General features: G+C 35.0%; 1 protein-coding gene across 1 annotated transcript in view; it reads left to right on the top strand.

Moving 5' to 3' along the window:
* Nucleotides 1-3433: 3433 nt before the first annotated feature.
* The window catches only part of LOC112045150 (thrombospondin type-1 domain-containing protein 4), a 107806-nt gene continuing 95881 nt past the window's right edge, over nt 3434-15358 (top strand). The window contains exon 1 of the mRNA XM_052887916.1: nt 3434-3626. The gene's annotated coding sequence lies outside the window, so the exon portion shown is untranslated. The remainder of the gene's footprint in view (nt 3627-15358) is intronic.

The raw sequence follows: 15358 nt of genomic DNA, 5'->3' as shown, positions 1-15358 counted from the left end.
AGATAATTAAGAAAATTCTCAGGTATGCAGGTTTCCTCACGATGTTTTTCCTTCACTTACTACTTCTACCTAGGTTAAGTAATTTTCTGGTTGTTTCATAATCATAATTACAATAACTTACCTATATTTTCTAAGCCTATGTAAGTTCCCAGCGCGATTATTATAAATCGAAATCGTTGGTCGGTATCCGCATCGAGTATCGATTATGGCCGATTATCGATTCTGATTTATAGCATCGTACGCGCATCCATCGTCACGCTCGTTTTATTAAATAATGAAAACAGAAAACTTTAAATAATAGCGCCACTAAATCACATGTAATCGCTAGTCTTCACAGCTGTTTACTAAATCGATTTTTGGATTAATTTTACGTCGATTTATTGAAGCGATCTATTAAAAGGCTATACAAGTTTTGCCTTTGTAAACAAGTGAGTATTTGAATTTCGATCCACCATACAGCTATTTTTTTTATTTTTTAAAGAGCCTTTTTGTTTATAGTATACAGGGTGCTGGGGGAGTATTTCCCATAACTATGGGGTTATATTATTTAATGAAAATAATGTAAAATGTCCAAGGAATATGTGTTCTAAAATTAATAATAATTTTCAGAGTAAATAATATTTATTTTGTAAATAGATCTTAAATTGTGTCCCTTATATTATGACTTATCCAAATGTATTCATTGATAAATATCATGAAGTAGCTTACTAGTGAAGTGCGCAATGCCAGTTGCAATATTGCCTATTGTGTTATTGTTTTGGGTAATTTAAAATGCAAAGATAGATAAAGGCGTGTGTTTCATGATTAGTCGGAATTATTTGAATTACTTTGTATGAAAACATAAAAAGTCTTTTTTTGCAGTTTGGCTTCTATAAGTGGACTTGTCAACACCTTGAAGTTATGGGAAATACTTCCTAGCACTCTGTATAAGTAGGGGATTTTGGTTTTTTACTACCGGACTGTTACCACAGCTGTTACTGAGAATTTCTTGAAAGAAACTTAATTCACAACCCACCCAGGCCATCTTGATCAAGACCAATGAAAAATAACTTACTTTGTTATAAATTACAAAAAAATATATCTTACAAGAGTTATTACATATAGGAAATAATGAAATCGTAATTGCGCCGTAACGAAAGATCTCAATTGTTTTATTTCCCGACAACTCTGTCAGTACCATTAATATCGCATCTATGGAGTTAATCTCATATTAAGAAGGAAGATTATAGACAGGTATAGGTGAGGGTGGTCTGGTATTAGCTCATTGTGTGGTCTTTGTAATAGTCTACATCCTAGAGATGTTAATACATCAGGGACTGTAGACTGTAGTCATGTGGCATGTCGACTCTCTTTCTACAAACGCTAACGCTTCGAAAACTAACAAAATGTATGGGAATGACAGATTCGATCGACAACTTGAAACCAATAATCACATTAATCACACTAATATTATAAAGGCGAAAGTTTGTGTGTAAGTGTGTAAGTATGTTTGTTTCTCTTTTACGCTGCGGCTATACGGAAGCGATTTGGCTGAAATTTAGATTGGAAAAAGTTTTTACTCTGGATTATCACATAGGCTACTTTTCATCCCGGAAAAATCCATGGATCCCGCGGAATTTGTGAAAAACTGTATTCCACGCAGACGAAGTTAATAATATTTTCAGAAGAATTCTTAGTTAATCATCTTGATTTTCGTGATATTCATTGTTTGCTGAAGTTGTTGGTCATGCAAAAATATCTGTATAGAAATTTTGGTACTCTGCTGGAATATATATTTTTTATAGGAGAAATTGGCTCATAATAAGTCTAGGACTCGTGCCATTTTTAAACAGACATTTGCCTTTTAACTTGACTTGTGATGTATGAAGATACGCCAATATCACAGGGGATATGTAAAACGCTTCAATAAACAAAATGGCGTCAAAAAGTGATTTTAAAAAAGTGTGACGTGCTTCGAAATGACCGGTACAATTTATCTCTTTACTAAATTTCACCCAAATTTGTTCAGTGGTTTAACTAAACCACTGAACAAATTTGGGTGTCCAGTTATCCACACAGATAGACAGACTTACTTTCGCATTTATAATATTAGTTAAAGATAGAGGATATCACATCCTTGGTAACGCAGCTTAGTACATCTCTGGTCGAAAAGCAGCTTAACTGCTATACGTTAGTAGGTATGTATCTAATAGCGATCTAAGCCCGCAACGAATTGATAACCACGACGCAGGCTCCCTAGGGAACGTTCTAGACGAGCATCATCTGTCATCGCCCGATTGACGTAATAAATCATACAGGGAATTTCCGATACTGTTATACTCCTATTAATCATTATTGATAAAGGTATTTTGTATTACACTATTAGTTTCAGTTAAGTCTGGTTAATTTTAATAATAGAGTCCAATCTGAATATACCCTTTTGGAGTATACCCTATCATAAAGGAACATCAAAACATCATTACGAACGGCCCTCTAAGTCGAGGCTCGAGTCTCAGAGGAGACGCCCTTAGAGAGTCGTTCCGCCCATCTACTTGCTTCTGCCTTCGGGCCCCATCAGGCGATGCTTCTGCGCTCGCCCAAACCCCCCGGTGACGCCGCTGAGGTCCCATAAGAAGCCTACGGCACTTACACAATCAGGAAAAAAACGCTTGGACGCAAATTGGTACCCTTTTTAAATACATTTTTATAAATTAGAATACAATAAGGAACTTAAGCTAACTTATCCTAATATACAAATCATGCCCACGTGGAATGGTGGCAAGAATACTGGCTGAATATCCGTGATGGACAGCCAGGCTGATCCTTTGCGCGAAAATTGAGCCAGCCCTTCTGTCACCAGTCGAGACAACAAGCCGCGATGAAATGATACGGATTTCATCGCGAATGAATTTATTTTGCACTGCGACTTCATGACCCAAAGGTCTTCACGGCAGTAGGAACAAAAGGTACTTACAAGTTTTACATATTATGTGCTCACTAGGTAGGTACGACATCAAGGAATAAAAATTACCAGTTCTTTTATTTAATTTATATGTTTCAATCGTAATAAGCTAAACTTGTAATCCACTCACAGACGTACGTTTCGTGTTCAGAGCGGACGAGAAGTGCGGACGAGAAGTTAGATTCATACTATACCCACTTAATTTCATAAAACGATACTGTTTTAATGAAGCTTTTAACTTCCATAATAAGTTACGCTTGTAAAATATTCTATATCTATGATAACCACAAGAATTACCTCACATAGTCATAAAATCTATTGATAACAAGAAATTAAAACACATTCAATCAGGCAGTTGCCGACGCTTAGTCACCATCATAATTGACCCGGCTTTTACTAGCACATTTTTACTTTCCACTAGTTAACTTCTGGAAGTACCAAGCCCTTTTATCGGAAAGCCGTGCCGCCGTCAGTTCTTGTCGGGCTGTCATAGAGAAAATGCCGGTTTTTTCACGCACATAAGGTTGTGGGGTCCGAGCTTCCTACGGCGTTATGATAGCCTAGTACTTTTAGTTTACATTCCTACAGTTTTGTAGTAAATTTCGTAGTGTTTTTTTTTTTTAATTTATTAACTAAAGTGGAGTGTAGCTTGAAATGTTTGGCGTGTATTTATGAAAATGATTTGGTGAGTTTCTTTAAAAATTTCATACTTCTATTTTATGACGTATTCATGAAATTAAATAATTATTTTACTTCATATAAAGATAAAATTATTGTACTTAGAACACTCAAACTTCCAACTAGCTTTTAGATAGGTACATAGTATACTTTGTAATATAAATATATTATTCATAGATTTTAAAGAAAATATTGCATTCGACAGATAAAAATTTTTGTGAGGTACGTTTTTTGTATTACATTGTGTAAGGTAGGCTTATTTTTAATTTTTTTTTTGAATTCTTACATACACTTATTAAAAAATTACGATATAAATTTTCATGTAGTTTTTTCTGGTAGAAATGGAATATTACGTAGTCTTGTTTTATTGAGAACGAAGAAAAAAATAACTGTACAAAACTAAATTCCATGCCTATAAACTTACAAGAGACTGCGAGTACATAAAAAAACACTTCATATTTTTATTCTATGACTATGAACATTATTTGTTTGTCACTTGGATATGTTATAGTTTTCTCTTAAATACGCGATTGTGAAAGCTTGTTTAGTCATTGTCACTTATAAATATTTCATAGAGTCAACTAAGTTAAAGTTCCGTTAAAAGTGCCTGCTCGTCTCATCTCAAAATTAGCCTATCAGTGTTGTTTAACATAAAAACAGAGTGACAATGCATGTTACAAGTATAGTCTTTGTATATTATGGTCAATATCAATGACTAAGTACCAGTAACGTAGCGTGCCTTGGAGGGGTTTTATCCTATTAATATTATAAATAAAGTACATGGGCCCTACATGGCACCAAAAGACAAATCAAAAACTTTGGAGAAGTTTGGGGGAGGCCTTTGCCCGGAAATGGGATGGGTTATAAATTAAAAAAATATTATATATATATATATATATATATATATAATAATTTAACCAGGCTATAATAAATAATAAATAAATAAATAAATATTATAAACGCGAAAGTTTGTATGGATGTATGTTTGTTACATTTTAACGCCGCTACTACTGAAGCGATTTGGCTAAAATTTGGAATGAAAATAGATTTTTGATTCCGAAAAAATCCATGGTTTCCCGAGATTTGCGAAAAGTGATGATTTTGATGATATGAATGTTTGTTACTCATACACGCTTCGGCTACTGAACCGAATTAGCTGAAATTTGGTATTGAGATATATTATAGCCTGGATTAACACATAGGCTACTTTTTATCTCGGAAAAATCCATGGATTTGTGAGAAACTAAATTCCACGCGGACGAAGTCGAAGTCGAAAACAAAAATTACTTGCAATTAAATATAATAGTGATTTAACTTACGTACCTGCTAGGCTATTTTGTAACGATATTTTTATAACTCGCAAGTGCGAGTTTCGAATTCACCTCTATCTCTCTCTGTTTAACGCGATACTATAGAATGAGAAAGATAGCGGTGAATTCGAAACTCGCACTTGCGAGTTATACAAAGCATCCTTAGAGAATAGCCTTGCTGATCGTAAGTGTAAGATGTGGCCTAAAATGGAAAACGCTTGGTTAGAAAATGTCTTAAAAATTTTTACCCTTATAAGATCTGGACTAATAACGCGTTTGCTACTAAGCATTCTTGCGATGTGACGTCACATTTCACCGGTTGTACTATCGGACCTACTACTTTGCTTGTGCCAACTCTATCATAAATCTACTATTAATTAATAAAAATAAATTAATCTTATTATAATTAACAAACAACAAACAAATAAGATTAACTTAATAAACTATAAATTAATCTTATTTGTTTACAAACTTAACCTAAAAAGCTCAAAACGATATTAATAGAGATTTCGTACAAACAATCGATCTATTTCGGTGAGTATTGTGGGCAACACTCGATCATAGTGAGCGATGCAACAGTGTTTGTACTACACCACGTGCATGATAACAGGTTAGTTCACTGACATAAGGCTGCCTTTACACGGGAGATTAAGATGGGAATTTGTATTATATGAAAAGTAAAGTAACTAATATATCCTTCTGCTTTCCAATTGAAGCCCTAATCGACTTACTCTTACAAAGGTCGCTTTGTAAGATTAAGTCGATTATAGCCTTCATTCGGAAGGCAGAAGGATATAATATAGCTTGGCAAATTCTTTCGTAACACTCACGATGGTCCGCAGGGGCCGGGACGGGGGGGGGGGGGTAGCGTTGCCCCGCGCGCACGACTTCATACCCGCGCAAGCCTACCCTCTACCCCGCTCGCTCGACTTCACACCCGCGCAGTTCTTCCCCGCCCGTCGCCCGCATACCATGAGAGTGTCATCAGCGAACTTGCCTTGCCTTGAATAGGACTTAAATCCTATTAACCGGATAAAGTGGCTAAAGATTAAGTTTCAATAGTACGTATAAGCGTTTTTAAAGCTTTGATCTTATCGGTATAAGTTGTTTATAATATTTCATCAAGATCATGATCATCAAAAGCCGATGGACGTCCATGGATGACCTCTTGCATATATAGGCCTCTTGCATATATTTCCAAACACCACGGTCTCGAGCCGCCAGCAACCAGCGGCACCCTGAAACCCGCTATTTTTACACTAAATTACTAAACCGATTTTCGTGAAAATTAAATGGGACCAATTTGGAAGTAAACAAAAAAAAATGAATTTTCAAAATTAGTAAATAAGTAATGAAGTTATGAGGTAACAAACATTAAAAATAAATAAACATACTCGTCAAATTGAGAACCTCCTCATTCTTTGAAGTCGGTTATAAAAGAAAAAACATTTTATTTATGTACCTACATTTATATTTAAAACCTTATTATGTCTTCGTATAGTAAGACTGCACAGTGCACTAAAAACAGTAGAGGCACTTACAGTAATAAAGATCTCTATCATAGTGCACGAGTTTAGTTTCGAGCACAGGATATTTGCATAGTCAACGGATTTCTGTAAACCAGATCAACATGACTGGTGTCATGTTGTTTAAATAATGGAAGGTAATCTACTCTGGTATACCAAAGAAAAATTATATATACCTACTGGCAGGGAAGTTCACGATGCTAAACTAAACGTTTTTTTACGTTGGATAGAAGCAGGCGTTATTTTGCGGAAGTTCATCATGATTATATAATGATTTATTTATTTTGCTATCGTCCGCGAAAAGTCGACGAACCCATGCGACAACGTCACCCAGGTCCGGCAAAATAGTCTACTACGAATTGCAAAGTTAACATCTCCTGAAGATGCTCCGGTTTCGGGGTGAAACGTACGTAGAGAGTATTTTGCTGGACCTGGGTGACGTTGTCGCATGGGTTCGTCGACTTTTCGCGGACGATAGCAAAATAAATAAATTATTATATAGTTTTTTATTCTTTACAAGTTAGCCTTTGACTGCAATCTCACCTGATAGTAAGTGATGATGCAATCTAAGATAGAAGCGAGCCAACTTGTTAGGAGGAGGATGAAAATCCACACCCCATTCGGTTCCTAAACGACATCGTACTTATGTTAAATCGCTTGGCCGTACGGCTTTATCGGTAAGGTGTTAACTAGTCACAGCCGAAGACTCCCACCAGCCAGACCTGGACCAATTAAGAAAACCTCATCAAAAACAAAAGATGCATCATCGTTTATCAACAGAACAGAAAACAAAGTAAACGCTTTTTTAATTTGTAAAATAATATGTATGGTATGGATTTTTTTTCATTACCAATTAATTTTTATTTCCAGTAAATGTAGTAACGTAAGCAAAACACACGATCAGTTTGTTTATCGGGACGAGTCCTGGCTAATGTGGTACAGTCAGGAAGAGAACCTGACACCACCGGCTAATGGCGGACTCGCGACATCGGCTCCTGTTACTATGATCTTGGTTTTTTTATTAAATAAACACGATTGTATTGGAGCGAAAATACGAGTATATTTTGTAGAACAAAATTTGCAAACTTGCAAACGTTATAGTCTGGCAGGTTCGTTGATAACATGACATGCGGGCGACAGGGTCGTGGGTTTTTCATTCATCGCTACACGCCCGCCACACCGCGCGCAATATCAGGAGTGTTACGAACGAAGTTGCCAAAGCTATACCTACTTCGTGCGCGTGAAATTAGGTTTTCTAAAAATTGTTTCCAAATGAAACTTAAATCCAGAAGTTTTTGCTTGAAAGTGTAACAAATATTCATATCATCCATAAGAATAAGAATACTCAAAACATAATTTTTACATATCCAGCGGGAACCATGATTTTTTTCAGGACAATTGTATTATTCTAGAATAAAATCTATCTTCATTTCTTTGAGACAAATTGGTTCAGTAGTCACGGCGTGAAAGAGTAACAAACATTCATACCATTCGTTTTTCGCAAATCTCAAAGTAGGGGTGTCCACTTTGAAAAAACATCGATGTTTTTTTCGATTCGATATTTCGAACTGTACATCGATTACTTTCGATGTATTGGAAGAAAACATCGATGTTTTGTATAAATCGAGTACTTTTTAAAGATTTTTTTATAATCCACTAATTTAAGCATTGTATTATTAAAAAAAACAGTAAAAGCCATACATGAGACAAATCTTTATTACTTATATATTAAAGTAAGAACAAAAAAACACATCTGCATTTATTTTTATAAGTTAGTCTAACTATTTCCAGTGTTCTTCTGGAAGACTTTGCAAAAAAAACATTTGTAACAGTTTTTTTTAATGTCATTATAGACACTACCATAGAGTATATACACATAGACACTACCATAGAATAATACCAAAAGGAAGACACTACTCACTGCACTCGTACGCAGTGTTGTCAACATTTTTAAAATAAAAGTGGGGCTGTCGTTAAGAGTAAAATTTTAGTGGTCAGACTTGGAAATTTTAATTGGTTGATTCGATGTTTTAGCACTAAAAACATCGATACATCGAGTATATCAATCCATTCGATGTATCGCATTGTAAACATCGATGTTTTCAATACATCGATATATATCGAATATCCCTATCTCAAAGTATGAAATAATATTTGTGAGCCATTTTCTAAAGCTTGTAATTTACTTGTTTTGTGTTATTTGACCGCAAATTCTACTTATTGTTGATTTATTATATTTATTTAAATAAAACCAGTATACTTGTAAATACATTTAAACAAAAATGTCACTCGCTACAATTGTTATTAAAATTGTACAATCGTGATGTAGTTGTCTTTGTAAGAACTTTTACCATTCCATTGAAATAGGTTACAGAATAATGACGGGTATTTAAATACGGTGGGTGGTCTTCCATAATAAAAGGGTTCTTTATAATAACAGGGTTGCTATTTTAATAATAACCTACGTTAGCTACCGCACCGATCGAGTTCAGGTTCAATCGATCCGCTTCTAACGACCGGTCATCCGATACCGTATTGACTGGACTTGGTTTAATAAGCATTTTTTTAACGCTGGATAGAATAAGGATGATGAAAAGGTTTCAATAAATTGATTTTTTGAGACATTTGAGTAAATAAGGCCAATAGTAACTAATTCATCATTATCAACCCATATTCGGTTCAATGCTGAGCTCGAGTCTCCTTTCAGAATGAGAGGGGTTAGGTTTGTCCACCACGCTGGCCCAATGCGGATTGGCAGACTTAACACACGCAGAGAATTAAAAAAATCTCTGGTATAATGATGATGATGATGATGATGATGAATCGATTTGGCTGACAATCGGAATGGAGATAGATTATACCCTGTATTAACTCGGCATTGATGACCTCAGGGTTTCAGCCGTAGCTAGTTATCGCCCTACCGGTAGAGACGTAGAGTCAAGCGATTTAGGTGTGGATTTCTCCCTATTCCTAACAAGTTAACCCGCTTCCATCTTAGATTGCATCATCACTTACTGGTGAAATTGTAGTCAACTAACTTGTAGAGAATAAAAAAAAACACACAGGCTACTTTTTCCCGGAAAAATCCATAGTTTTCGCAGGATTTGTGAAAAACAGAACTTCAGGCGAACAAAGTCGCAGCGTCCGCTAGTTTTTTTCAATAAAAGGGATTTACTATACTACGCGCCATACGTTCAGTGGTACTTTTGTTGGGAGCGGTCAGTCGTGTGAGTGCTCAGTGAGAGCCAACGCACGGCGCGCAGCCCACTTCATATTATTACGATCATTCCACTAGATAGGACTTAGGAAGCAATGATAGAGAGGTGTTACTACCCCCTAAAGCGTAAACTGATGAAGATTATGTAAATTATCTACTTTATAAAAAGTAATATCGATCTATTTACACTTTTCTACTCCCTTTTGACTCTTTTTTTGACTCTCAAAAAAGTGGTACACATAAGCGCTAAATTACACACTAGTAAAGAAAAACTTAAACTTCTTTCGTCACAAATGAATAATTTTTTATGCGTAGGGATAAATGTTTAAATAAAATATGTTTTTTTCTTTAACAATATACAAACGGATCCAGGATAGGTATAGTATATCTCTCCCATAATTATAAGATAGGTTTATAATTAATATTTAACCCTAAATTAAAAGTCCCTTAAATACCCTTTTTGACTAAAACAGCTGTTACTTTTACGGGCAGTTTAGTAGTATCTAGTAGAGGTTTTTGAGACAGCTTTTGTGTTTGTAGTGTCGCCAAGCTTACGACTGCCACGAGCAGCAATTACATTAAGGTTAGTGTGCAGAACAACTTACTGTATTGTAGAAAAGATTTTAAGCGAATAGCTACTTTTTAAGTTGATGTTCTGTTAAAGTAAAGGCGCTGATTTTCCTCTCGAGCGAAGGTGGGTAAGCTTGTTCGTCAACCATTGGATTCAAAAAACCTTAAAATGCGATACATAGTGAAACTCATTTTGTATTTAATTATTTTAATAGTACTTTTGTAGTAGCAGTAGTACTGTAAGAATTTTAATATCTTAATTTGTTGTAACATCTCTATATTAGTTACACTAGAAGTTTGATTATACTGTCTGTGTCATGCGATTAATGTTGGACACGCTGTTAAATTTAATTTATTTACATACCGATATGAAGGTTGAGTGATTTTGGGAATATTAAACTAATCTAAACCAAGCATTATAAGCTATAAGCAGTTTATATATATCTATTGTTTTCATGAACAAATATCTGATGTATGCATTCCATGTATTCACCGTGCATCGCGTGGTAGATAGAAAAACACCGAACAAAGTCCAGGACTTGTGACTACTGGATGTAGGTTTAAGGAATTACTTGACGATCGATCAACACTCCCCGTTCTGTGCTCGTGTTGTTCTCCCAGCCTATCCAAATTTGGTAACATTCTATTAGAGCAGCTTTGGATACTCGTTCTAAGAACTAGCTGCACTTCTAGAGAGGCCAAGGTCTTTAAGCAAGTTATAGAAAGATGATTGTAAAATTTAAATCCAGAATTTAGCACAAGTATTTTTGTAAACAATGAGTAGGTAGTTAATATTTAAATAGTGACTGATTAATTAATTTAGCTATCATCTGCGAAAATCTTAGGATTTTACGAATCCCAGCAATCCATCCAGATCCATTACAAAATCCGTCTTTTCTGATGAGATTTAAGTGACAATGACACAAAAACTTTTACATACCTTCTTGCGGTTTAATCACGTAGTTCTCGTTCCCGTAGTTATACTGATAAAATAGCGTATCTTACTGGTTAATGAATTTTTAGTTGCTTAGGCTTGAAAACAGAACAAAGGCACTCACAGTCGCATTTATAAAACTAGCTAGACTGAATAATTTATCAACGCGTGGTTTCAACCGCGTGGTTCCCGTTCCCGTAGGAGTACCGGGATAATATATAGCTTATAGTTTTCCTCAATAAATGGGCTATCTAACACTAAAAGAATTTTTCAAATCGGACCAGTAGTTCTTGAGATTAGCGCGTTCAAACAAACAAAATCTTCAGCTTTATTATATTAGTATAGATTAAAAAAAATATATATCAATCATGATGAATTTCCACAAAGCTGCTACAAATAAAACTTTCACCACGTTTCATCGTTGATGGACTTTTTCTTAAATAATTACCTGTTATCAAAGGACTAAAGCTGTTGACGGTAATACAATCTACCTAACATTCGTTTGGAGCTGATAAACTTATTATTTCAGACGATATTAAGGCCTTGTCTATGTTGATAAAAATGTATTAGACATAACTAATTTGTTGCCCATAAACTTTTAATAGCTGGTGTTGAAACTATTGATAGCATTAATGAAAACGGAATAAGTAAATAGGTAGGGTTTTAAAATTATCTATGAATATTCTGATATTTTTTGATGAACAGTAAAGAGAAAAAAGAGCTCTCTTTTTAACCGACTTCCAAAAAGGAGGAGGTTCTACGTTCGGCTGTATGTATGTTTTTTTTTCATCTTTTCTTTTCATCGTGGCTCGGAGTATATTAGCGTACTTTTGCTTTTTTGCATAAAAATGTAAACTGCAAAGGTAAATTGGCACTCTACACGCAGTCTAAATTAACTCTTTGCAAGTAAACAAATTGTGACCAGTTTCTAATGAGCTGATGCCCTGATGTGAAAATCAGACAACATGATGCGAGACATTTAAATTATGTATATGAATTATGTATACATTCAATATAAATACATTATTTCAACGAATTGAAGTAAGTAAATAATAATTTTATTCAAATAACTATGAAAAATGCTGGCAAAAATTAAAAATGACAGTCAGCTGTACCTAGTAGCTAATGTTGCGAATCTTAAGCCTTGATACATTAGGTACCTACCTAGCAGAAGAGGATGTCAATCTTTTTTGCTGTCAGGGAGAAAAAAAAATCCCTTCGGACTTCTGCTAGCTAGTCGACAAGGCATATCCGACATGCAAGGACTAAAAATAACCTGCCTTTTACTCTGTGGTCATCACGAAACCGCTTGGCATTGTCATGCTGACCTTCCTGATATTATCTTGTCACGATGAAAAGTAAAAGAGATCTAGCTCTCTTTTTCCTCTTTTCTTTTCATCGTAGCTCGGAGTATATTAGCATACTTTTGCCACTCTTCATCGCTAGTCAGCATGCCAATCACTAACTTATCGTTGCATAAAAATGTGAACTGCAAAGATAAGTTGGCACTCTACACGCAGTCTAAATTAACTCTTTGCAAGTAAACAAAATGTGACCAGTTTCTAATGAGCTGATGCCCTGTGATGTGTAAATCAGACAACATGATGCGAGACATTTAAATTATGTATATGAATTATGTATACATTCAATATAAATACATTATTTCAACGAATTAAAGTAAGTAAATAATAATTTTATTCAAATAACTATGTTTTTCATAGTTATTTGAATAAAATGCTGGCAAAAATAAAAAATGACTGTCAGCTGCATAGGACCTGCCTCGCTAGACGTTACTTTTCTGTCAAAGTATATGATCAACGATCTAATGCGATTATAAAAACTGTCTCTATATAATCGATGTTAAATAGTTGTAATGGTGTTCGTCGGTTAAAGAGCTCCGTAAAAATACCTTTTTGTGTAATTGAATGGTGTTAAAAATGGGCACAAACTTCTAGTTTAGTATAAGATATATACCAAATCTAAGCTCGTTTTCCTCGGAAAATGACAGACAATTTTGTTCGTGACTATGAGTGCGATACAGGTCCTTCTATAATTGGTCTGAGCAATTACTAACTTATCGTTGCAAAAAAAATGTAAACTGCAAAGGTAAATTGGCACTCTACACGCAGTCTAAATTAACTCTTTTCAAGTAAACAAAATGTGACCAGTTTCTAATGAGCTGATGCCCTGTGATGTGTAAATCAGACGACGTGACGCGAGACCGGCCACCGGCAAAGAAATACCGATAGCATCTAAACGCAAGCGCATGCCTTTGTGGCCCTTAATTGAATTATTTGTCAGGATGGTTTTGTTAATCGCCGTTGTGACTTTTACCGTTCCCCTTTGCATTAACAGTCAATTAAGTGTAACGATTGACGTGTTTTATAAAACAAAAGCTTAACAATACAGCTAAACAAGTTTACGATGTAGCGATAATAATATATCTCCTAAAGATAAAGAACGTTTTGGCCCTGATTTTGTATTGAAGACTCTTTTTGAAACAAACTTACTAATAACACTTATTACAATAAAAATTGAATGAAAATCATCATTGTTATCTACTCATTTATTTTAGTTTTTTTTTTATTTTATTTATTTATCCTTATTTTTAAAATGTTTAAGGAAAAACAAGTTGTATAAAAACAATTTAACACATTTGACATTTGAGTGCCCAAGCAACCGGTGCTCAGGGTTCCAGAGTGAGGAATCTCCTCACAATACGCGCCGTCTCAAGAATAACTGCCTTCTGTATCCGACTCTTGATCCAGCAGTCTAGAAAGCTTCTTAAGATATTGGTCGAAGCTTTTCGCTATAAGACCATTGACTGAATATACGTCATATCTCATACGATAGTACCTCAATGACATTCATTAATTGTAGATGAGTATGTCCTCTACATTTTTTGTCAAATAAACTTTCATGTAAAATCATAGTTTTAGAAAAACGCAAACTTTTTGAGTTTCTGAGCCACTTCAGGGGGGGGGGGGGGTCGATGTACTCAAGTTAAGCTTGTTGGGTCATGTAATTCTTTCAGTCATATTTCCTAGATTTCCTGTACTATTTATACATAAATCAAATCAAACATTCATTTATTTGAAATTAGACTTAGCTTACAAGCACTTTTGAAACATCAAGTTATGTCATGATTTAGTGGTGACAATTACAGTCGAAAACTTAAAATTAAAGTTTCGAGGGTTCCAAAGTAGACAACTTCTATATGTGTAGTTCACAGCTTCTTTACACTATTTTCCTATTATCCCAAAAATCTATACTTATAATAAATCTGTAGAGAGGTCAATTCTGTACATGAAATATATTTCCAAAATAACTATCAGGGGGTGATTAGTAATCGATACTGATGCCAAAAATGCAATCAGTAAAATTTTTGTCTGTCTGTCTGTATGTTCTTTATAGAAACAAAAACTACTGGACGGATTTTAACGAAACTTGGTAAAATTCTTTAACATACTCCTGGGCAGGTTAAAGTATACTTTTCATTACGCTACGATCAATAGGAGCAGAGCAGTGAAGAAAAATGTTGAGAAAACGGGAGAAGTTACTCAATTTTTTAAGCTTACGTCGCGTGTACAGCCTTAATGGTTAAAGCTACATAGAAATCATATATGACGAAAATGTTTTCCTTAAAATTATCTATAAAAACACTACAGCATATATATGTCTATCTTTTATGGTTGACTCACAATAACACGTGTAACTCCCGATAGCTTAGCAGTTCGGAGCTTTCTAATTATATTTGTCTTCTCTTATGTTTATAACACTCATTACTCATTCCCTAAAAAGAAAGATAACATTATTACCTATTCAATAAAAAAAGAATCATAAAAATCGGTAAAGAAACACCAAAGTTATACATGAAATACGCCAAGCCATCGCGCGTGAATACCTACTAATTCATGCTTTGAGGATTATTTTTGTGTAACGGTTGCCGCAATCGACGCGAATCGCGGTGGGAGGAATAAATAAAGAAGTGCAGCCTTAATGAGTAGGGTAGGGGTAGGGTAGGGGTAGGGTAGGGGTAGGGTAGGGGTAGAGTAGGGGTAGGGTAGGGGTAGGGTAGGGTAGGATAGGGGTAGTTGAAAGTTTACAACGACTTTCACGCGGACGAAGTCGCGGGCGTCCGCTAGTATAAAAATAAATCCCTTGCTCTGTAATTTAGGTCGA

This window comes from Bicyclus anynana, chromosome 20 (assembly GCF_947172395.1).
Source record: "Bicyclus anynana chromosome 20, ilBicAnyn1.1, whole genome shotgun sequence".
Lineage (NCBI taxonomy): Eukaryota > Metazoa > Arthropoda > Insecta > Lepidoptera > Nymphalidae > Bicyclus > Bicyclus anynana.
Note: the sequence above shows the minus strand (reverse complement) of the source record. Positions and strands in the feature narration are given on the sequence as shown.